The sequence below is a fragment of the Equus asinus genome, chromosome 1 (genome assembly GCF_041296235.1).
Source record: "Equus asinus isolate D_3611 breed Donkey chromosome 1, EquAss-T2T_v2, whole genome shotgun sequence".
Lineage (NCBI taxonomy): Eukaryota > Metazoa > Chordata > Mammalia > Perissodactyla > Equidae > Equus > Equus asinus.
Genome location: NC_091790.1, coordinates 146,815,958 through 146,839,716, shown reverse-complemented (window position 1 = coordinate 146,839,716; position 23,759 = coordinate 146,815,958). Strand labels below are relative to the sequence as shown.

General features: G+C 33.7%; 1 protein-coding gene across 6 annotated transcripts in view; it reads left to right on the top strand.

Annotated features, from left to right (window-relative positions):
• DGKB (diacylglycerol kinase beta) overlaps positions 1-23,759 on the top strand; it is a 685,277-nt gene that overhangs the window by 376,628 nt on the left and 284,890 nt on the right. The window lies entirely within an intron of this gene.

Genomic DNA, 23,759 nt, shown 5'->3' with positions numbered 1-23,759 from the left:
AAAATGTAAAAGAATTTAATTTTTCCCCTTAGGTTTTAATGAAATTATAATGGGAAATGCAATGTGGCCATCTCTAGTCTATTTTCATATGCTGAAAAGAAAGATTTCAAGTATAACACGACAATACTATTTTATTAAGATATACTGGAAGTCTTTACGTGGCTTGTTATTGAGGGGCAATTATCCTAAGTCCCAAGGAAAAACACAAAGGCTCTGAATTGATAATGCTGAGTAACTGTATGCTGTGTGGGTATTATATAAGGCCTCTCATCTTTTTACTGTTAGTCCAATATCAGCCTCAGCTCTATGGAAAATAAACCAGAAAAATATCAATGCCAACATAAACTATTTTTAAAGACTTTTTCTTCAAGGAGAAAAGCCTGGACAACCAAAATTTGTTTTGCTATTATAGCATTATACAAACATTTTTCCCTCCAAAATGTAGGCATTGACTTTCTTGGTTATTCAGGGAAATAGGGAAAACTGACTTTGTGTCTTCCCCTTTTCTAGAAGAATATTTGGCTCTCTCTCCCACTTTCCTGGAAAAATGGGGCAGAAGAATTGAATCTTCTTTTGCTTCAATTATAGCCATTTCTACTCTGCTCATTTTATGAAGTTACAAAATCATAATCAGCCTTTCTGTATAGATATTTAAGTGATTTATATATTAATGTTCAAAGCCAAAGCTTCTATGGTCTCTATATTTGGCTAAGTTGACATCTTACCATGAATATTGCAGGTTCCTTATTAGGTAACTGCCCCTGGAAATTCTTGTGTTTATTTCACTTTTGTCACACATCAGTACATTGACATAATTTTCTTCCATGTAGGTTCATAATAAATAAATGTTAAAATCTATTTTTAAATTATTTTAGATTTTTATTTATATGCTTTAGTGTCCTACTTCATATGAGAATCGTCAACTAAATAGTTTCATGATTAGTGAGGTCTTATCTGAATTTTCATTAAATTGACCTATTGTAATGTTTTAGTAAAACAAATGAAAACATTCCGAATACTTATGTTAGGTATTGCCTAGAGTTCTTTATTACCCTTCAAATCATAAATCATGATGTTATGGTTTGCTTTTTCTCCCATAGTTCAGACAGCTATAAATTTTTATTTAAAAAAATGTGTAAATATGAATATTTATACGTGTATATAATATCTTTAGAAGGATTCACAAAAAGTATTTTAACTCTAGTTGTTTCTGGAGAATGGAACCAAGTGGTTGGGGTGGAGACTGAATTTTTATCGTACTTTTCTGTACTGTTTAAATTTGTGCCATGTGTTTTACAAAATTAAACCAAAAGCAATCTAGTTAAAATTTTCACCTATTAAGTTTTCTTTATATCTAGAATAAAAAGACATTTTTATTTTACAAGATTTAGTTTCATTTCATGAAATATATGAAAATAAATGGATGTAGCAGTGAAATTATATTCTCTTTATAGTAGATTTTAGCACTTGATGATATACCTTGAATGTCCTGGAAATGAATGTATTTGTTGATGTACATGAAACCATATGATACAATACACTAGCCTATGCTCACCCACTTTTGAAGCTTTCATATGTTTATATTCATATGTTAAAATAGGATTCAAGCAAAAAAGAAATGCTATTCGGAAAATGCAGAATGCAGTGTACCCCTTCAGGAGCTTTACTATGTAAAAGCCCATTAAAAGCTGTAAGAGATACCCAGGGGAAAAAACGTTTAATGATGTTTAAGGCATTTTTGTCTCAAACTTAATCAGCAGAGAAAGAAAAACAAAGAGAGATGGCAGGTAAGGGGGAGGAAGAATACTAAAAGTATAGATCTGTGTGTCAAGATATTTCTGTGATACTCAAATTTGACAGCCTATATAAAAGAATGCCAATATGTATGGCTCTCCCTCAAGTGTCAGAGGCTAATGAATTCTGTTCTCCGGAATAATTTTAATTCTTCTTAATAAAAAAGGCTTCTATTATTCACGTATACCTACTTAATTTTTTATTATCAATTGCACTACTAATTTACGACATTCCTCACTGCCCAGTATGTGGTTAGATGCCATTTACAACAATGTGTTTGTATACCCAGATGTGTTTATAAGATGTAAAACTACATCTTATTGAAACTTATTTGCAAAGTTGAGGCACGAGTAAATCTTGCTTATAATAGTTTAAAGGGTATTTTCTCCTGGAACAGTAATAACATAAAAAACACCTTCTAGATTGACACAGGGCACATGTTTCTATTGTGAGTTCAAAGAATGCCAGCTATATAGTAGATGTTTAATGTATTATTGGCCAACTATTTTTTAAGATAACAATCTGCCCTAAAATTACATATATTTCCAAGTCGATTAGGCATATTCATTTCAATATATACTTTTGTAGATTGTCTTCACTCAGAATTACAAGCATTTAAGTAATTCCTTAAACTGCAATACTGTGTAGTCAGGATATGAAAATTTTCCAATAAATTTCTATGAGGAAAACATAGATATTGTGCACAAGCAGTTTCTTACTTACAAGGGACAGATTTTCAGATTTCAACACTAGGACAGGTTCAGCTCTAGCACTCTTTCACATTTTCAGGAGTTTGCAAATGGACTTTTTTTGAGTACTCCTAATAATGGTGTTTCAGACCAGATCTCTTGTCACAATAAATCATATGCCATTAATATTACTTCTAGCATGCTCACCTTGAAATTCATTTATATTTTAAAGAACATGATGTTTCTAACATTATCTTAAGGAAATTAATTACCAAAATATATAGTTCTGCTCTCCATGCTTCTTATGACAGAAATGGAGAGAACTGGGCAACGTAATGATTTTTCCGGTGCTTAAGAGAGGGCTGGTTGAGAGGTTTAGATCATATTCTTTTCCAAATATCTATGTAAATCTAAGTTAACTGTTAAAAGAAAGTGTGCTATCGAACTTTCTAAACGTAAGATATTCTTCTACCCAACGGAACTTAAATAAAATTTTCAGTCTTTTAGCCTCAAAACAAAATATTTATGCTACTATTATTTAAAACCATTTATTACATAATATTGGTATTTAAAATATTTATATAATTTTATTATTACTATTTACAATCATACTATGCTCTTATAATTCACATATATTATACTTCTCCTATAATTTAGATAGAGCATTTTAAGTTCTTGCTGTTTTAAAAATTTGATATTAATAACTGTATATTAACACACTAAAATATGCATCCATTAAAATGCTAATTACGAAGGTTTATAATAATTTTGGAAAAAATGCGAAACTGTTCAATTCCTTGAGTAAAACCATGCAACACTGATAAAGACTTACAAGTAATATGCAAAATGGAACTAACTATAGAAAAACTATTGGCAGTCTTACAAAGATTTATTTTTGTTTTTTGAGTAAGATTGGCCCTGAGCTAACTGCTGCCAATCCTCCTCTTTTTGCTGAGGAAGACTGGCCCTGAGCTAACATCTGTGCCCATCTTCTTCTACTTTATACGTGGGACGCCTACCACAGCATGGCACACCAAGCGGTGCCACGTCCTCACCCGGGATCCGAACCTGTGAACACTGGGCTGTTGAAGCAGAATGTGTGCCTTGACTGCTGTGCCACAGGGCCAGCCCCCAAAATATTTCTTAATATTGCAGTCATAGCTCATTCTTAAAGAACAAATTCAAATTCTCAAAATACAATGCTTAATACCATTTGCTGGCAAGTACTGGTAGCCAGCAACACTCCGCAAAGATACTGTTTCATTAAGCCCACACTGATTATGTAAAAGTATCTGGTCTCTAACTCCCTGAATAAGACAAAGATCATTTTCTTAGCCCCCTTTCAGAGATACGCACTTCATTTCTGTACTACTTCTGCTTCTTATGAAGAAATCTACAACTAGGAAACCAAAATTGGTGTGTGAATTTAAATAAGGCAATTTAACTCAGACTCTATGGAGTGATATCAGATGTGACAGAGGGTCTTGCCTTCCAAATGTGTGAAGACAAGAAACAAAACTGACAAACTGGTATACCAGACTGGTGATTTGCTATTACTATATTAGTAAACCTAATTTAAAAAAGAACATATGCTCCCCAAATTACCCAAGAAATTAATAGCATATATGAATTTAGAAAATTTTTGCCTTTGCCTTTAAAACCACACTCATTCTGTGGAGTGATTCTTGATTTTATTTTTTCTGACAATAGACTTTTTGAGATCATGGAATGAGTCTCTTTTTCTCTCTGAGACTTTAGTATCTACTCAGTGCATGGAACACAATGACCATTCAATAGAACTTTGCTAAATTTATTCACTAAATTATGTATTATTGAGTGGCATATTTGTCTTCCAAATGTCTTACTACTTTTATAGTTTGTGCTTTTATAGTGAAAAAAAATGTGATAGAAAAAATAGAGTTGAGATATGCCTAGCATGAGCATTGATTCTGAGTAACTATTCTTTTGGGTTACTCATAATGCCTTTTAGTTTTTTCAGTACTCATGTACTTAATCTCTGAAGGCCCCAGCAACGTTAACAAACAAAGAAGAATTCTACAATATACATCCCTGAATGCTGTGAATGTCTTGCTAATGAATAATACAAGTTTACTTATAAGTTTGTTTAGCACTTGCTGTTATCAACTTTATAGGTGAGCAGTATGTAATTATCAACCAGTGATTAATATTCACCTGGTGAAGGTGTTGAACTGATGACTGGTTATAAAAGCTCTCTCTCTGGTTATTTTGTAAGTTGCATATCATGTGATATCAAGCTAAAGACAAGAAAACTCAATTTTGCATAAATTATAACAATCTGAATAGATATTGTACAGAAGCAAATATTTTTTAGTCAGAATAGCTCATACAACATTTTTATTGATTTTGAAGTGCCAATTTTATACCTGTATATTCTTTATTTTGAACTTTATGTGTATGTGTATATCTATTCTTAACTTGGAAATTATAGTTTTCTGTATATTACAGATTCCATTATGTGAAAAATTATAATTTCCTAGTTACTAGAAATAAAATGTATGAATCTTTTCTTTTTTTTCTTTTTTTACTTTCTACCTTGGTGTTATGGAGACAGGGCAGACAGACAAGAATAATGAAATGGAAAATTGCCAATTGTTATCTAGACAGAAAGGATCCAACTGAAGTTCTAGAATAAAATGTGAAGTTGAAAATAAAATAATAGAGGCCAGCCCCGTGGACGAGTGGTTAAGTTCACGTGCTCTGCTTCAGCGGCCCAGGGTTTCACTGGTTTGGATCCTAGGCAGGGACATGGAACCACTCGTCAGGCCACGTTGAGGCGGCATCCCACATGCTACAACTAGAAGGACCCACAACTAAGATATACAACTATGTATTGGGGGGATTTGGGAGAAAAAGCAGAAAGAAAAAGAAGAAGATTGGCAACAGTTGTTAGCTCAAGTGCCAATCTTTAAAAATAAATAAATAAATAAATAAATAAAATACAATAATATTTCAGGAGTGATGGAAAAATGCTATATCATAACCTTATATTTTACTTACTATTTAAAGACCATTGAGAAGTTGTTTCTCTGAATTCAATAAAATAAATTTTCAAAGCTTTGAAAGCAACATTCAAATTCTCTTAGAAGACATGATGTTGTATTCATATGTAATTTTCTTCAGAAACTGTAAGGAGTTTTAAATTATGTTTAATAAAAGCAAATTGAAAATTATTTTTCAATAACTTTCATGATATAGTGTCTTACATATATATATCTCACATATATTCTTGAGTCAATCATGATATGGCAAATAAAATAAAGATATTCCTATTTTTTCCTCTGAAGGTTTTTAGTATGTAAATTTACAAAATTTTCATAGGAATTCATCTTTTCTTTCACTTTTCAAATTAAAAATATTAAATTTTCCTTCATATATCAACGTTTACTTATAATATTTTTAGTTGTAGAACAATTGATTTTTAAATTAATGACATATTCACACTCCATTAAATGCAGTGAAAGTAAAGACAGAATGGAGTCTGCATGGAATTGTCTCTAAGATGTTTGACATCAACTTTGCATCCATGAGTCAGGACAACTTCATTATTGTACAGTGAAGCATGCTTTATATTTAAAAATGTAAATAATTGTGTTTTAATTTAAACTTCCACATTACGTAAATGCTACCATCTTTTATAAAGCAACTAAGGAAACAGTAGTACTGATACTAAAAGTTAAGCATTTGTCATTTTTAGTATTTTGAATAAAATCTATATTCATTAGAAATGTTAGCATTGCACAGAGACTTTTTGAACAAAATTATATACTCATGAGAATTTCATGGCCTAAAGCATTGTTTGTATTTATTCTCTGTGTACCTAACCAACTTTGGTCTGTTCTTAAAAGACAAAGATACTCATTTTTCATTCTCACTTAAGAATGACTACTCAATTATGTCCTTTAAATAATATTTCTTGAAATCCTTTGTGTAAGCATTAAGTCAGTTTTCCAGATGAGTAAATTATTATCTGTGATAAGCTATATAGTATATAGATAAATAAGTGGATAGATAATATTTAGATTTATATATGTGTGCACATATATATATATATTCTGAGATTTTCAGTTTTTCATGGTATCATATTTATGTAAATTTTTCATAATTATTTATATTCTTGCTATACAGGTGTTTCTAATATAAGACTTTCAAAACAAGTTATGAACTCTGCTATTCTAGTCATATATTTTCATTTGTATGTGAAACTCGTTTCAATATTTTTTCTGATCTGAGCAGGTAGAAATATGAATGGTTAAATGAATCAGAACTGTGTGCACACTGAGAAAAGGATTTGAATCACCTGAATATTCCTACTCATGTCCTGGTATCATTAAACCAGAACACTCATTTTTTGTATCCAGGCTGTTCAAAATCAGGTTTGTAAGATGGCTCTTTGGAATAGAGTAGGTGAGAACTGAGGGATGAGTAAAGAGAGAGATTCAATAACTTTTCTTCCTTTCTTCTTTGCCTTTCACCCGTCTTTTCTTCATTCTCTCCAGATATTTTATTCCTGTTCTCCTTTCTTCTTTCATTTGTTTTTGCCACTGCAGTGAAGTAACAAAGGGATCAATGAAAATCCTGAAGTTCAGTTAAAATATTGCCTCTCTGCTGTTGATTTAGTTGATTATTTATTCTGCAGACATTTAATAAGGAACCCTTTTATCTGATGGACATCCAGCCGGACATTGAATGTTTCAAATCTCTGAGGCAAATGAGGAAAATGAATTTGGGGTTACATAGAAACCTTATATCATGATAGGTTCTGCGGAAGAATATAAACTGGAAGAAAAGTCTACATTGTAATAGTACAGAGGAAAGGATGTTTTCTGGGGCTCCCAAGTTAAGATGATCATTGAGCTCTAAAGGAGCTATGCTAAAGAAGGGGTTGCTCATAGATTATCTCATTTGGCTGAAGAAGAAACATATATTTCTAGTTTCTGTTTGCAAGATACATACATTTTATTAGCGTCATTTCCATGCAAATATTCTAAATATTTTCCTCCTTGGTTTTGCCTTTCTATCCCCAGGATTTGTGTTTTGCTTTACATGAATTTGCATGTGTTTTATGAAAAAATTTTATACACACCCACACAAACGCATACACACATGCACACACTCTGTTCCTAGGATACCAAATTAAGAAACGAGATTGAAGTAACAGTAGTTAATTCAGAGATGTCCACAATATCACAACTGAATAATCCAAGATAGAGTATTTTCTTATAGGCAAGAGTACTAAACATAAGAAAGAAGTTTAAGAAAAAGATTTCTACTTGTTCCAGATTCTATGCCTACATGGAAACTTTCGGGAAATATTTTTCAAAGTAAATTATTTCTTGTTCTTTACAAGCTAACAGCAAATATGTGTATATATACACACACACACACACATATATATGTGATATATATATATAAATTATATGTGTATAATTTCAATTAGTCCATAATAAGTAAATTATCTGTTTAAGGGAAAACTCAAAGACAAGCCTAGCCATCAGCTAAAACTGCTGTTTCTAAGAAACATAACCCCAGTTTACCAAGAGTTTTTGGGTTAGAAACTCTGCAGCTCCATTTCCTTTGCATTCAGGCCTGCTTCCTTGTTCAGCATTAATCTCTGCAACTGTAACAAGAGGCAGTTGTGCTCTGGGGACTGAAGGGACCCACTAAACTAATTAGATGATGGACAGCCGACTTTAGGGAATGAGCCTGTGACATTGACCAAGGTCAAAGACAGACACTTTTTTCCTTTGATGTTCGTGGATAATCTATAGGCCAGCATTTGGAATTGCTTAAAGTTCAATTGTTATACTCTTTAGTATAGATAAAGTCAGCGCCATATAAGATGGTTAATTTGATATGAAATTTAATTACCAAAGTTATAATGTATAGATGCTTTAGGATTCGCTCTACCAATAATATAAGTGTTTTTGGTTCTTCTAGAACAACATCGATTTATTCTTGTTAAAAATTTTTTCTTGGAACAATTTTGAAGACCTTGTTATGCCACTTCTTTATAGGACATGTTAAGTATAAAGTAAGGGTATCTTGATCTCTTTCCAAAGAGGTTAATCGCCTCATTATAAGGTAATTTTACCTAGAAAGCAATCCCTTGGCATGGCTAATTGGAACTAATTAGAAGCTCTCCATTGCGTCTTGCTTCACCTAAGCATTAGCTACTAATTCCTCCCCTTTTGCAATACATGTTCTTATATGGATTTGTTCAACATTATTTTCTGACTGAGCATAATTAATTCTAGAATGTTAACCTTGAATGGCTGATTTACTTTTTTAAAAAAAGTTTCCCTCACGTACATATTTCTTTGAAGAGAAAAATAACTCACATATGCAGTATTTTGAAATTTGTGTGTTCTGCTTTGTATTTCTACATGACCAATGTTTCAGAAGGAAGGGAATCTTACTTAAGCAACACTCGTCAACTTATATGTTGATACATACTAGCACTAAAATATGAAGACTATATTTCCTTAATGGGTAAAATTTGTGAGGAGAGTTAGAAAATAAAAGTATAAAATCTGGATTTATTATGAATTTTTAATTCTAAATTCTCAGAATTCACTCCTTTCCCACCTCAGCTTCTAGCAAGAAAAATACCAAAAATGTTATAACTTTGTTGTGATTTTGAAGATTTTATTTGGCAAACACTTATAAGGGATCAGAAATATTCTAAGAATTTTCAACATATCCCTGCTATAATTGTTTCATAACAAACTTTTTGCCACTATATAATAAGGGTTCAATTTCCTCCCCTTGCCAATAACATTGTTCCTATGTTGTTGAAGCCCTCACTAATAGTTTCCTAAGGCTTGTCAGCATCCTCTTGTCCCTTCCAGGTTCTTCTTAGCCTTCAGTTCCAAAGCAAATGTCGCATGTTTTCTGTTTTTGTCATGGCAGCACTTCACTTACACATATCAACATCTCTTCTGTTTACTATTGCTACATAACAACTACTTGAAAGCTTAAGAGTATAAAACAACCATTTTATTACGTGCGTAGCTTCTGTGGATCAGCAATTCAAACAGAGCAGGCTTGTCTCTGCTTCATCATGCCCGGGCCTTCAACAGGGAAGACTCAACGGTTGGAAGTGGTTTGATAGTTGGGGGATGGAATCAGCTGGAGTGGTGGTTACTCTCATGTCTGGTGGCCGATGCTGGTTGTTGGTTGGGACCTTACCTGGAGCATTGTATTAGTCAGGGTTCTCCATAGAAACAGAACCAGTAGGAAGCATACATGTGCATATACTGGCTCATATGATTATGGTGTGAGACACTGAGAAGTCCCACAACCTACCTTCTCCAAACTAGAAACCCAGGAAGACGGTGGTGTGATCTGGCTGAGTCTGAAAGCCTGAGAACCAGGGGAGTTGATGGTGTTAATCCCAGTCCAAAGGCCGGAGAAGATGAGCTGAGATCTCCCAGCTTAATCAATGAGGCAGGGAAAAAAGAGTAGCGACTTCCTCCTTCCTCCTTTTGTCCTATTCAGGCCCATAACAGTTTGGATGATGCCTACTCACATTGGGGAGGGTAATCTGCTTTACTGAGTCCACCAATTCAAGTACTATTCTCATCCTGAACACTCTCACAAGTGCACCAGAAATAATATTTAATCTGGACCCCTGTGCCAGTCAAGTTGTCACATAAAATGAAGCATCACAGTACCTACACACGCCTTCTCCATGTGGCCTGGGCTTTCTCACAGGATGGTAGCCTAGGATAGCCAGGCTTCTGACATGGCAGCTCAGGCCTCCAAAAGTAAGTGTCCCAAGAGAACAAAGAGAAGCTATACGGCCTTTTCTTCACTTAGCTTTGGAACTTGCTTAGTTTCATGTTTACTGTACTTTTATTGATTGAAATGGTCAAAGGCTTGCTCAGATTCAAAGGGAGGGAACACAGATATCACCTTTCAATGGGAGGAGTATCAAGACATGTTCTAAAACCTCCACACAGGGGTTTCAGGTTCTTGTTTCAAAGGAGCTGAGAGTTTAATGGGAATAATATCAGAACACACAATTATAGTAAAGTCTACTATTTATTTAGGAATAACTCTTCTAGATCATTAAGTTGTTTTTACCATACAATGTTTTCTCTAATCCTCAAAGTAATTCTACTCTGTAACGATTGCTATTTTCATTTTACAGATAATGTCCACATGACACTTCATAGTAGCAGAACCACAGCTCGTGCTCTTTAAGACATACTTATAGTCAGGAGTAAACTGTGTCTCTAAAATATCTCCCTGTTTCTCCAAGTCCTGCCTTTGTCTCCATGCCATTTACTCTCTTCGTTCTTGAGTTATGGCTTCTGTTGGAATTTCCAGTTGCCTCCTTTCTATCTCATTTTCTGGTCCTCTGCATCTGGTAACGTTTAAGCAATTGTAACCGTGGTTGCATTTCACTAACATCAGCTACTGCTAATCACTGACACTGACCTTGAGATCTATACTGGGTACCTATATCTTCACCATGCTAGACCTGGGACTAAGGGTGCCTATAATTTGCTGAGGGTCAGGGTGACAAATGAGATGCTATATTTTATATATAACCTTCTTTAGGTAGATTATATAAATAACATAGAATAAGGCTTCATCTCTATAGACAGAACTAAAATGGCCTGGTTTGGAAAACAAGCTATTGGAATTTTAAGGACAACTTAAATTTTAAGGACAATTTCTTATTTCTGGGAAATTACTGACACTTTGTGCTAAACTTACTGGTTAATGGCCTCTATCTCAGACCTTCTGAAGAAGAAACAACTACTTGAATAGTCCTAGGTGTTGAGAGTCTTTCCAGAATCTAAACAGCTCTTCTCCACATCAGTGCTAATCCTATTGTGTTTGATATCCCACCAGCATGATTCTGTCATGTAAATCATGGCCACTGGTGCCATTTTGTCTTAAGAGGCCCCCAAAAGCTAAGTTCCTTTCATACTTTTCCTAAAAATTGAACCTAATCGAGCACTAATATATACAATATATCTACAAGGACAACAAGGAGGCTTTCAGAGGCTGACATACCTGAAAGGTGTCCTGGAAAACATGTGGATCCTGACCAACCGCTCCAGATAATTGAGCAGCTCTGCCCTGCCTGATGTCTTAATTTTTCGAAGCTGTTTGGGCATTTAAATCCATGCTTCCCAAACCGTGGATTTGTCATGGATTAGTCAACATGATAATTATATTATCTAGAATAAAAACATGTATTTTATATAAATGTAAATATATACATGTTTATATATTATTTATATTTTATATAAATAATATAATTAATTATATAAATGAGCATTTACATAAAAATTTAATATATAAGTAATAAAAATCAATAAATAAAATACTCAATAAATAAAATAAATATATATTTGTCTAAAAATAAATATATCATAAAATTGTTAATTTATGTAGATCTATATATAATAATTATAAGATATAAATATGTAAAATATATAGTATACTTATATACAAGGCTCAATCCTTTTATATTTTGATTTAATATGTTTAGGGTACAGTCCAGAAATCTTCATTTTTGGCAGATACCTCCATAAATCCTAATGGGCATATTCTGAGAACTGTTCTTTAAGAAACACAACTTTAGATCACTCTCTGGACAAAACCTTCTGTGGCTTGACTGGTCAAAATAAATGACAGTTGCCACAGCAATAAGGTACCAAGCAGAATCCATCCAGCCTCTGTATATAAAGACGATCTAACGTAACATTTGCTATTTGAAAGTTTGGACCTAGGCTGTGTTAATAACTGATGTATCCAGAGTAGAGGCTGAGTTAGAGCTTGGTGGTATTTTTTGACTGACTGACTGACTGACAGAGAAGACCAGTTTGATTTCCTCATTCCTATTCTGTGTTCACCTAACCAGTGACAACTCCTGCCTGCTTTAATCTCCTTTGGGTTTATGGTTCCTGGAAGTAGCTATGGAACTGAAATATTTAGTATTTAAATAATAATACCTTATGTATTCAGAATTTTTCCTTGGAAATGGTACTTAAGCTTTATTAACCCTTTAGATCAAAGGAAAGAAATATGGAAAAGATTTATCTCGGGGTTCCTGTTTCTGCTTTGTGCATTTATTCAATCTTCTCCCACTTGATGGCTCAGTTCTGTCCTTAGGCCAGCTTGTGTGAACATCCAAGAGTCTACTTCCTACTCATGCAAATCCTTTGGATAATGCCTCACAGAAAGTTCCACTATTTGTGGGGTATGTCAGCAGCTAGGAGTGACACTAGCTGTATGTCATATGTGGCAATGAGCAACATTTTACCATGAGCACTGAGTTAAAGACAATGCTAATAAGCAGGGAATCTGAGTGGAAAGTCATGCCTGGATCTCCTCAATTCACCTTGTCTCTCCCCCAGACGTGTTTAGTGTGTGAGTTAGGCCTCTGGAGCTTGACTCTCTGGCTTCAAATCTGGCTCTTTTTCTTCAAAAATAGCTGATCATACTGTGGCCAAGATCTCTAATCAGTGTAATGAAGATTGATACTTATAGTACCAATCTTGGGGGTTTGTTACAACGATAAAATACAATGGATGAAGAACACTCAGAAAGTTACTAGCAAGTACTAAGTGCCCAATAAATATCAGTAATTGTGATTCATGACCTTATCACTTACTGCCTACAACCCCAGGACCCTCCAGCTCTCTCTCAAGCTTTCTTCACCTTGCCTCTTCGATTGTTCTTCAAGAGTCTGAATTTACCATCAGGGCCATACTTGCAGACTCTTCTTCCTGGTGAATGACAAGGAATATGGACCTAAAAATGACCTGGACACCTGCAACACACATGCTTGGCAACTCTGACTTAGTTATGAACACTACAAAGTTTGCAGATCATCCAGTGAAGAGTGATAAAGGGAGTGGCAACCAAGATTTAGTTATGCCTTTAATATATCACAAAGTAAATCCTTACTGGAGGGATGGATGATTGAAAAAGAAAAGCCCTGTTGAGAAAAACAAATAAATTATTTCAAAAGTTTTCAAAAGCCATCTTAGCTTGGCTTAAAAAAATAAAGGAAATTTTTGGTTTGAAAAAAATACGATGGGTCAGCCTTCAGGTCAAGTTTGATCCAAGGATAAATAAAATGATCAAGTCCTAATTTCATCTTTCTTTTATTTTCTTGTCTTTACCCTCCTTTGTATGTTAAATTTGCCTGCAGACTAACCTGGGTTATAGTAGTAAAATATTACCAGGATTTACATCTGCAAACCCACACTGTCCAGAGAGAAAGGAAGTTCTGATTTTCACTCTTTTTGGTCTGTCACATGCCTGCCACTGAACCAATCACTTTTGCAGTAGGATGGAAATCACTTCCCTTGAAACCATTATGCTAGATGGAGACAGAGGGCGATTGGGGATTGAGAAAGAGATGCTGCTGTGTTCACTACACGTACTACAAAGCGATTGTAATCATCAGTTACTAAACTTGGCTCCTTACTTATATAACAACATTTCTACTTTCTTTTACTTGACTTTTTTTTTTACCTCTTCTTTTTTACATAAATCTGAATACTGTCTTCCAGATTCTGGGCTGATTGTGTCACTCGCTAAGAAATTCTTGATGTTATTCCTATATATCTATTGTTTCAACCTCCATTGCCAATAAACTAAAATTATTGACTCTTCTGCTGTTTTCCACTGGCAAAAGCTTAGCTCTGTACGTTGAACTTTACTGCAGAAAATCACAAAACAAGACAGATTATCATGATCGCTAAACTTATCTGAGTGTTCAGCCTTGAGTGGTAATCCTACATATATTTCCTTATCCAATTCCTTATCTCCAACTCCACAGCACCCATTTCCAACTTTCCCCACTCTCTTCAAATCTTCTTTACTCTTAGAGATGACCCTGATTTATACTTCAATGAGAAAAATATAGAAACCACCAGATAGAAAGTGATTAACCCAACTCCCAAATAACAAACCAAAAATCCATCTACATCTACATCCATCTTTCCCTCATCCTTCCTAACACAACAAAGTTACCCATCCATTAATCTAGGGCCAATGCCTTCACCTTGTGACCCATATCTCTTCTGACCACTACCATCTTGTTTCTCCAAACCTCGAAGCATCCTTTATCCCTTTTCCAAGATCTTTCATATCCTCCTACTGCATGCTCCTTCCTAACATCTTCCCAACAAGCTCTACCAAGCTTTCCAATTCATACTAAAAAAAATCAGTCTCCTGATCTTATCTTTCTTCAGCTACACCTGATCCACCTTATTCCCTTCACAACCAAACTCTTGGAATACCTTTCCTGCACTTTCCCATTGCTCATTCGTTCCCTCATGAAAAACAGTCTAATCTGGATTCTCATTCCACTTAAGTGAAACTGCTCTTATTAAGGTCACAGTCACTAAATCCAATACATATACGTTTTTTGACCTCTACAGAAGTTAGATTTGAATTTGTCAGTTATTCTCTCTTCCTACAACTTCTCTTGTCTTGGTTTCTAAAACACTATCTTAACTGCTCCTATTAAATTTTCTTTTATTTATGGTTTCTTTTGCTGTGTAACTAACCCATAATTGTTAGTGGTCTTCAAAATTCTGAGATACACTCTTTCCATAGCTTACACTCTCTTCTCTGATCTCTTAAAACTTCTTGAGAGTGATCTTTTAAAAATGCTTACTTTCCTTTATCAACCCCATTAATTTCTCAAATCCTTACTAGTTTACAAGGCCCTCCGTGATCTGGTTACTGACCTGACTTTTTACCTTGTCTCTGTCATTTGTTATTTCTACTCTTCCTTTCCTTTTAGATTGGCTGTTGCTATCCATTAGACCGATATCTGCACAGTCACTACTTCCTCAGGAGAGTCCTCTCTTGTTCCGCCAGACTAGCTTAGACTCCCAAACCACCCTGTACTTCTTTTTTCTCTTCTGTAGAATTTGTATAGGATTAATAATTTGAAATATTACTTGATGTGCTTTTAATTGATGAATTTTGATTTAACTGCCTGGCCCTTCCTTTTTCCAAACTATAATGTATCTACTACTTCATGATATGGTGCAGAAAGAAGGGATGAAATTCTCAGTTATTAAATTTCGAGACGTGAAATTTATGCGAGAGACAAAAATCTGAGAATGGATTTGAAAATTTCATACTTCTGGCTTGTGAATATCAAAAGTAGAGTCCTGAAGGACTCGGAAAGTGTGATTTATGTTATAATCATGATTCTGATATTGCAGAGTCTCTGTAGTGATCTGTAACAAAAGAATAGCTTCATTTTAAAAACGTGTACTTTTTTATGGCATTTCAAGGGAGTTTGGCAATAAAGAGCTAAATCCTTAATCAGGAAATTAATGTTGGAGTTGTTGGTACACAAGAAAGAATGACCATGAAAACATTAACAGTAAAGGAGGATCTTACTGTTTGCTATTTCCAATGTTCTTTCTAGTTGTTAGAATTTCTCATTTTTCTTTTTATGAATCTGATTATGGTTTTTCCAATCTTCCAAATTTTAAGAATTCTCAACTTCAGTGTTTTAGTATAGGCTTCATTACATACCAAACCTGACAAATTCATAGATTTCTTTATGCTGAATATGCTGAATAAAGGTTACTTTTGTTTATACAGACACATTTATATGGCTTTTACTAAAGTCATAGGAATGAAACCAGGTGTTTATTTTGTTTTAGAGATCTTTTTCAAAATTTGATTGATGCTTTGTTATTTTTCAACTGATTTTTTCTTTTTATTGCCGTAAAATATATATAACCAAAAATGTACCACTTTAGCTATTTTTATGTGTACACTTCAGTGACATTAGGTACATTCGCATTGTCGTGCAACCATTAACACCATCCATCTCCAGACTTTTTTTCTTCCCAAAATAAAGCTCTGTACCCATTAAACAATAACTCCCTTTCCTTCCTCCCCCCATCCCTTGGCAACTACCATTCTGTTTTCTATCTGTATGAATTTTCTACTCTAGGTACCTCACATAAGTGGAACCATGCAACGTTTGTTCTTTTGTGACTGGCTGCTTTCATATAATGTCTTCATAAAGTGAAAGCATAATGTCTTCATAATTAGTCCATATTGTAGCATGTGTCAGTTTCCTTCCTTTTCAAGGCTGAGTAATATTCCCTTGTATATATAATACATTTTGTTTATTCATTCATCTGTTGGTGGGCATTTAGGTTGTTTCCACTTTTTGGCTATTGTGAATACTGCTATGAATATTGATGTACAAATGTCTCTCCAAGTCTTAAGCTAGTTTTTAAAGGTAATTTTAAACTGTTTGAAAACCAACTTTAAAAGGAGTTGCAAATCTATATTAGAATAATTTTATTCTATAAAAGACATTAGATAGGGCCTAGCGTACTTGGATCTTCAAATAATTATCCAAATGTGGATCTTCAAATGATTAGGTAAATGTGTGTTCTCTGGGTTTCATTTTCCCCTGATCTCTCTCTTTCTCCATCCCTCTCCTCTGTCTTTTGAGTGGAATAGAAAGTGAAATATTTGATCAACAATGATTTTTCTTTATAGCCTATATGGGCCTTCTTATTTTATTTTAGTATTTCTTTGACTTGCTGGGTAACATGTCTTTTAAAACTAGGTCTCTGCTCTGCTCTTCTCTGATGATCTTTCTAAATGCTGAGAGAAAATTGACTATAAGTATTCAAGAAACTGTCTAATCACTAAATAGGAGATTTATCCTATAGCTGAAACATAAATGTTTTATGTGTATATGTCAAATATGTATAATTTTCTTAGGCAAATATTGACTCATAGGAAATTAATCACTTCTTATTTTATAGCCTGATGTTCTAATAGTCTAAGAATACTCATTTACATATCATTTATTCAGTAAAGAATTAAAGGTTTTCACATTTATATTCTTTTCATTATGAAAAACAACTACTAAATTTTGAAAAACAAAAAATCTCCACAACTTTATCACAAACACCCTTAACACAATTTCATATTCTTTCCATTATTTTAATGTATACCACGAGAGAAATATTTATTACAGGTTTATAATATGAAAGTGCTTGGAAAATAAGTAAGGTTAATAATTAAATATCCCCCGTGCCCTTGAAAATCCCGCTGGCCAGTGGGCAAGACCAACCCAACATGTCATCACAATAAAATGTGGTGAGACTATCACTGAAGTTAAATGCAAAATGGAGTGCAGTGTGCTGCCAGGAGGAAGTGTCTATTTCTGTCTGAGGTAAGAGGGAGAGGAGACACCCTCCCAAAAGGGTATTCTTCTCATCCCCATGTCTACTGCTCACAGCATTGTCACCAGCTTCCTCCACTGGAAGTTACACAGGTCACTTCTGCTCAAGTTGACTCAGTGAAACAGCCTCCCTGAGAGGCAAGAGCTCAGGAAAACGTGGTCTCCTGCTGCGTGGTCCTGTGCCCCGCTAAAGCCTGACAGGTTCTAGTACACACAGAAAGGAAGGAAAAGGGACAATAGAGGTTAATCAAAGTCTCTGCCAAAATCTTCATATGTTGTAAAAATGAGCTGGGCTTTTGATAGACTTTAGGTTTCTTAATTCATTTTCTTGGCTTTAGGAAGTCCCTTACATCTAAAATTCTATGGTCCTCATCTTCTACTGCATCTGTTTAATGATGTAATAAAAATACTTACAGGTATGATGAGAAAATCTTATGTTATAAAATCTATTTGTAGTGCAAGCAATCAGCCCCAAATTTATCTGCTTTATCAGTTTAAGTTTATACGTGTCTATTCATGCCTAAGCAGGATGCATGCCACTTATGCCACCCTTCTCATTTACTGATAACTTTATTATTTACTGCGATGGCATGATTTGTTTTGTTTTATTTTTACACATAGACACATTCAATTCTTCACATGTATTTTTTACATATTTATTTTCATCTTACTATCATTAATTTTCTTTCTTATTTAACTTATTGTTTTAATTTTTAAGGCATATTCAAATTACAAAGGTCATTTGGAATTTTGGGTAGTAACTTCTAAGGTGCAGAAACTGCAATTCATGTAATATGTAAATTTATGACTATGAAATCTATTTATTCACATTTATTACTTTGATTTTATTGACTTTTTTACACCTCAAACTAGGTGTTTTAGCCTGTTTTGTATTCACTTAATGATCTAAACCATATTCAAATATATCTAAGCTAACTGAAACTATTATATAACATAAAAGAAAGAATGCAAAGTCTAATAAAAACTTTCTATTGCTTCCTCTATATCTATTAATCTTATCATTATTTGTTAGACAAATTATTTCAGAGAGAAAAAAAAGATTTGGGTTACCATGAAAACTTAAAATAATGCCACAATAGTTAGTCTATTTTCATTCATCTTATTTTCATTGTGAATTCTTGTAGCCTCGGAGACAGAGTTATACATCTACTAGTTGTCTGCGGTGTACCAAGGCACTATAATAATAAACTCTTCACTAATATTTCTTAAAGACTAGACTGTGTTCCAGATATCTGCCAAATGATTTTTCTCGATTATGTTATTTAATCCACGACCCAAGGCCATGGTTGCTGGTATTATTCCCTCTTTACGTATTAGAAAACAGAGTTAGAATTATAAGTAACTTGCCCTAGTTTACATATTTAGTGAGTTACTATTTTGTCCAGATAAATGGCCATTTATTGCAATCTACAAAGCAGAAAAGGTTTTTATTGCTCAGAGTAAAAGATGGGTTTGATACCTTTCCAGCCTCTTAGAGTTCATGGCTTTTAGGGGATAGAAACAGGCAAACAAATATGTACAGTGCGTGAGATGAATGCAGTAATCGAAGTATCATACATGAGGATACAAAGGAGAAAATAATTTTCATGTGGTGGTGCTAGGAAGGCTTTGTGGAAATCATAATGCCTGAACATGGTTCTAAAAGATGAATAGGGACTTAGTGACTGTGGAGTCAATAGAAGGAATGTCATGTGTTAAGATAAAGTGGCATAAAACATACCAATGTGTAGTGGGGACCATAAATAGTTCCAATAAAATAAATAAATAAACAATGTTTGAAATGTGAGAAATGGAAGATTGAAGGGAATTTGTTGATCGTACACAAATCACAAAGGACTTGGGTATTCCCATTGGAAACTTGGACCTTATCCTTGAGGGAATGTGAAACAATTATGGGGTTTTAAAATTAGGACGTAAGACTAAGGAAATGGATTTTTAGAAAAGAATAGTGGTTACTGTTACCATACTTAGTAACTGATATGGGTGTGAATCTTGATGTGGAGGAAATGGTGACTGAAAGTATGTGAATGAAGAATGGTGCAGTGCAAGCAAGAGGTGAATGTAGGAAGAGGAAGCGGCATGCAGGAGGAAGATTATGAATTTGGTCCCGCATTTGTTAAATGTGAGATATCTGTGGGATATATAGGTCAATTCCATAGACAATAGATCGTTTTACTGGCCCGGAATTAGGTGAGATGAAGAGCTATTATAATAAAAGACATTCTTGCTCCATCATCTGTAAACTGGAGTATTGGTAAAATCTTGAGTAGTGATAATTGTGTTATTTGACTGAGTTTGGTTATTTTGAACTATATTTGTTACAGTAAATAGTATTTACAATTTCTGGAGAGATTGACTTAAAACCATTGGTGAATTTTATTTTCATATATTATGAAAAATTATGTTACATATAATTATAATAACATATGTAATTGCATAATTGCATATAGTATTAATTACCAGTTTTGTCTGAGGACATTATTTAAATTATTCTATTTGTTTATGTAGACTATTTTATCAGTAGCATTTATTTATTTAGGCATAATAACTTCTTAAATTGTTCCTTAATTTTTAGGATAAGCAATTTAACAATCTAACTTTATTGTGACTCTCACAGAAAATTTCATTTTGTTAGAGTGCTGGAATTTGGTTGAAAATTCAAATTCTTATGTAAAGTTTCCATAGATTCTTAATTTCAGAAAGAGAGAAGCCTTAGGGCATCCTTATAAGCAAGGCTTGAAAAGATTCGAGTACTTTAAAGAAGTTGAAGAATCCAGCCAGCAGAGGGCGCTGGCCTACATGCACTCAGTCATTGCTGCCATCCTTGGGATCAAGAAAACACAGGAAAGGTCCTTTCTTAAAAAGCACGCTGGCAAAGTAATTGTTTTGCTGAGTGTTGCGTTAATGCCAGAATTTAGATATTTATACTGGTAGTCCTTCTCTTGTGGAAGTATGCATCTCTTATGGCAAAGTGTATTTTGAGTTGTAGTTGAATGTCAGCCAGCACACTTGAGAGTCTTATAAAATACCAAAATCTGAGTAATCTGTGGTAGGAGGTCAAAGGCCATCTGTGTACCTTAGTTCTGCTAACTAATTAAGGAGCTTTTAATTACCTTAGATGAACAAGACCAGTTTTAATCTGAGGTGGAAGAGACTTTACTTCAGTCATACTAAAAGTCAAAGCGTTGATGCTCTGTCTTAATTGTAACATTACTAATTAAATAAATGCCAAAATGTCTGAAACAGTTTTCTAATCGAAACTGAGGGCACTCTCAGAAAAATTCTTATTTTTTAAAATTCTTAGATAATTAAATTTAGAAATAATACCATTACTATTGTATAATACATCAATTATTTTATTTATAAAATTTTTTCTCACATACCTCTTTGGTTTAGAAGTATTTAATGACCTTGCAAAAATATTGTACTAGAAATATTTTAAAAATACAACTAATACCATATTTCTTTTAAAAGTATTTTAACACGTCTCATATTTCACATATTATAGTATCTTTTCTTGTATTGCCCATTTAAATAAATAAATAAGGAAACATTTATTCTTTTAAGCACATAGACGCTCTTTAATATACAGAGATTATTGACAACTATATATTTTAGGTAATTACTTAATATTACACATTAGTTTTTTAATGATACAGGCCTTTTTACATACCCCTTTTACTAGTACACTATGATTTCTTGTTATTATAACATGCAGCATACTTTTAAACTGTGTATTATTAAATATGTGATATATCTGTATAGTATCTGAAATCTGTTTACTTTTAAAAGCTCATATGAAACACATTTGCTTCTTATGTTTTAAAGAGAAGTTGATGCTGTCATTTCCATTTTATGCTCCAACACAGTGAAAGTGTAGTAAACTGTTTAAAAACCCGTGGGAAGTTAATTTTAACGTGTAATAGTGTGAGGGGGTCCCATCTCTTTTCTTCATTCCATGAAGCTTGTAACAATTTTATTTGCCAAGATGATGATTATTTAATAAAGTGACAAACTGTCCCACTGATAGCATACATTAATTTGCCTCCAAAGCTGTTCCTTATCCCCCATAAGAAGGTGATAATTAGGTTTTCAGATTAGAATAAAATAATCATGTCACTTATGTAGATGCTTGTTAAAATATATTTAATCTTTTATATAAACTTGAAACAACTAAAAGCTGTAAAATCTTTTTCTATGTGGACTTTGAGGTGAATGCAGCTAATACACCAAGTTAATTTTAAGATATCCTCTTTGGAAGATTAACAATTGGAAAAATAATATAAGAAGTGATTAACTTATCAGGTGAAGCAATGGTATTAGACTTTTAGAACATCTACCTAATAAAACAACACTCATTCATATCCTGATTTAATTTGTTCCTTTGTCCACACAGAATGTGCAACTTAATCTTTGAAAAGTCACATAGAATCGTTTTATGCATGTATATTAACACCCTTAATTTCTAATGTTGCTGAGAGTTTAAATTCTTGTTAGATACTTCAAATTACTACATTTCAATTTTAGCCTTATATTACACAAAATTAACTAGATCTCATACCTAAGTGCCTAAAAAAGTACTATATGGTGTTTGAATTTCCAACAGTGAAAACACAATTTATAAACAAAACAAAGCACTAAGTGACTTTTTTAAAAGAAAGACTCTTTCATTGCCTTGGGGTTGATGATAGCACCTTGTCTTAAAGTTCTAAAGCCCACTCTTTTCTAGCTTTAAGTAACTAAAGGTAATTTCCTCTTCTTAAAGTTTGCAGAGTATTAAAAACTTCTCTAAATCTATTTCCTGAACCAAGTTGGAGAATGTTCAGTGCACATTCATTTAAAATACCTTTAAACGTTCTGACTCAATTACTTTTAATAGATTGGAGAATGTTTGGTGTGGCTTTGAGTGCACAGCATGAAAGGTTGGGTTTTAGTTAAAAAACATTCAAAATTAGTTTCTGTGCAAAGGTGATCTCTAGAGAAATATAAGTAACCAAGAAACCTTATTGAAGACCATTATATGTACTGCGAATTTCATCTGCTTCCTTTGCACACATTATATACAGAATTATGACATAAATGAAGTTATGGTGAGCCATCGGCAAGATAAAATAAAAAGATCTTTGTTGATAATATGCAAAAATGCCACATCTGTTTTTATTCATTCTGCAATTATTTCTTTGAGAGAGCTTTTATACAGCTGTGAAAACCTAGACAGTTTTGTACAAAACAATTTTGACAAATGTTCATGATTCCACAACCAATGAAGTGCATTTTAATTTCATTCAGAATGTTCCAGGCTCTCTAGCACATAAACAGTAATAAAATTTGTATTGAAGTTATTTCTGTGATTTTTAACTTCACGGTTCACATGATAAAAGCAAGTTTTCCTGGTCCTCATTAAGAAATGTAGAGAATTCTAAGCAGAATTTACATAAGAAAAAGTACATGATGATTTGGAAGTTTGGACTTGATATTGGCTTCCATAGATGACAGCCCTAGGGCACATCATGGTGTCACACAAAGCCCATGAGCCTTCGGTTCTGTCTATGTCTGAATTCTGGTTCTGCTTCTTACCAGCTCTGAAACCTTGTGTAAATTATATAGAATTATCTTCATTTGATCACCTGTAACAACAGAAACATTTCCAAGATAACAACAGAATTCCTAGTTTTCAGGATTGTTGTAAGATTAAATTAAATTGAATAATGCATATAATGTAGCTAATATAATTCTGCTTCCTTTCCTTTTCATCCCCATGAGAACTTACTGTCAAAACTATCATCTGAGGCACTGTCCCAGTGGCATAGTGGTTAAGTTCACACTCTCCACTTCGGTGGCCTGGGGTTTGCAGGTTTGGATCCCAGGAGCAGACCTACGCAGTTTATCAGGCCATGTTGTGGCAGGTGTCCCACATAGAGGAAGATAGGTACAGATGTTAGCTCAGGGCCAATCTTCATCAGCAAAAAGAGGAGGATTGGTGGCAGATGTTAGCTTAGGGC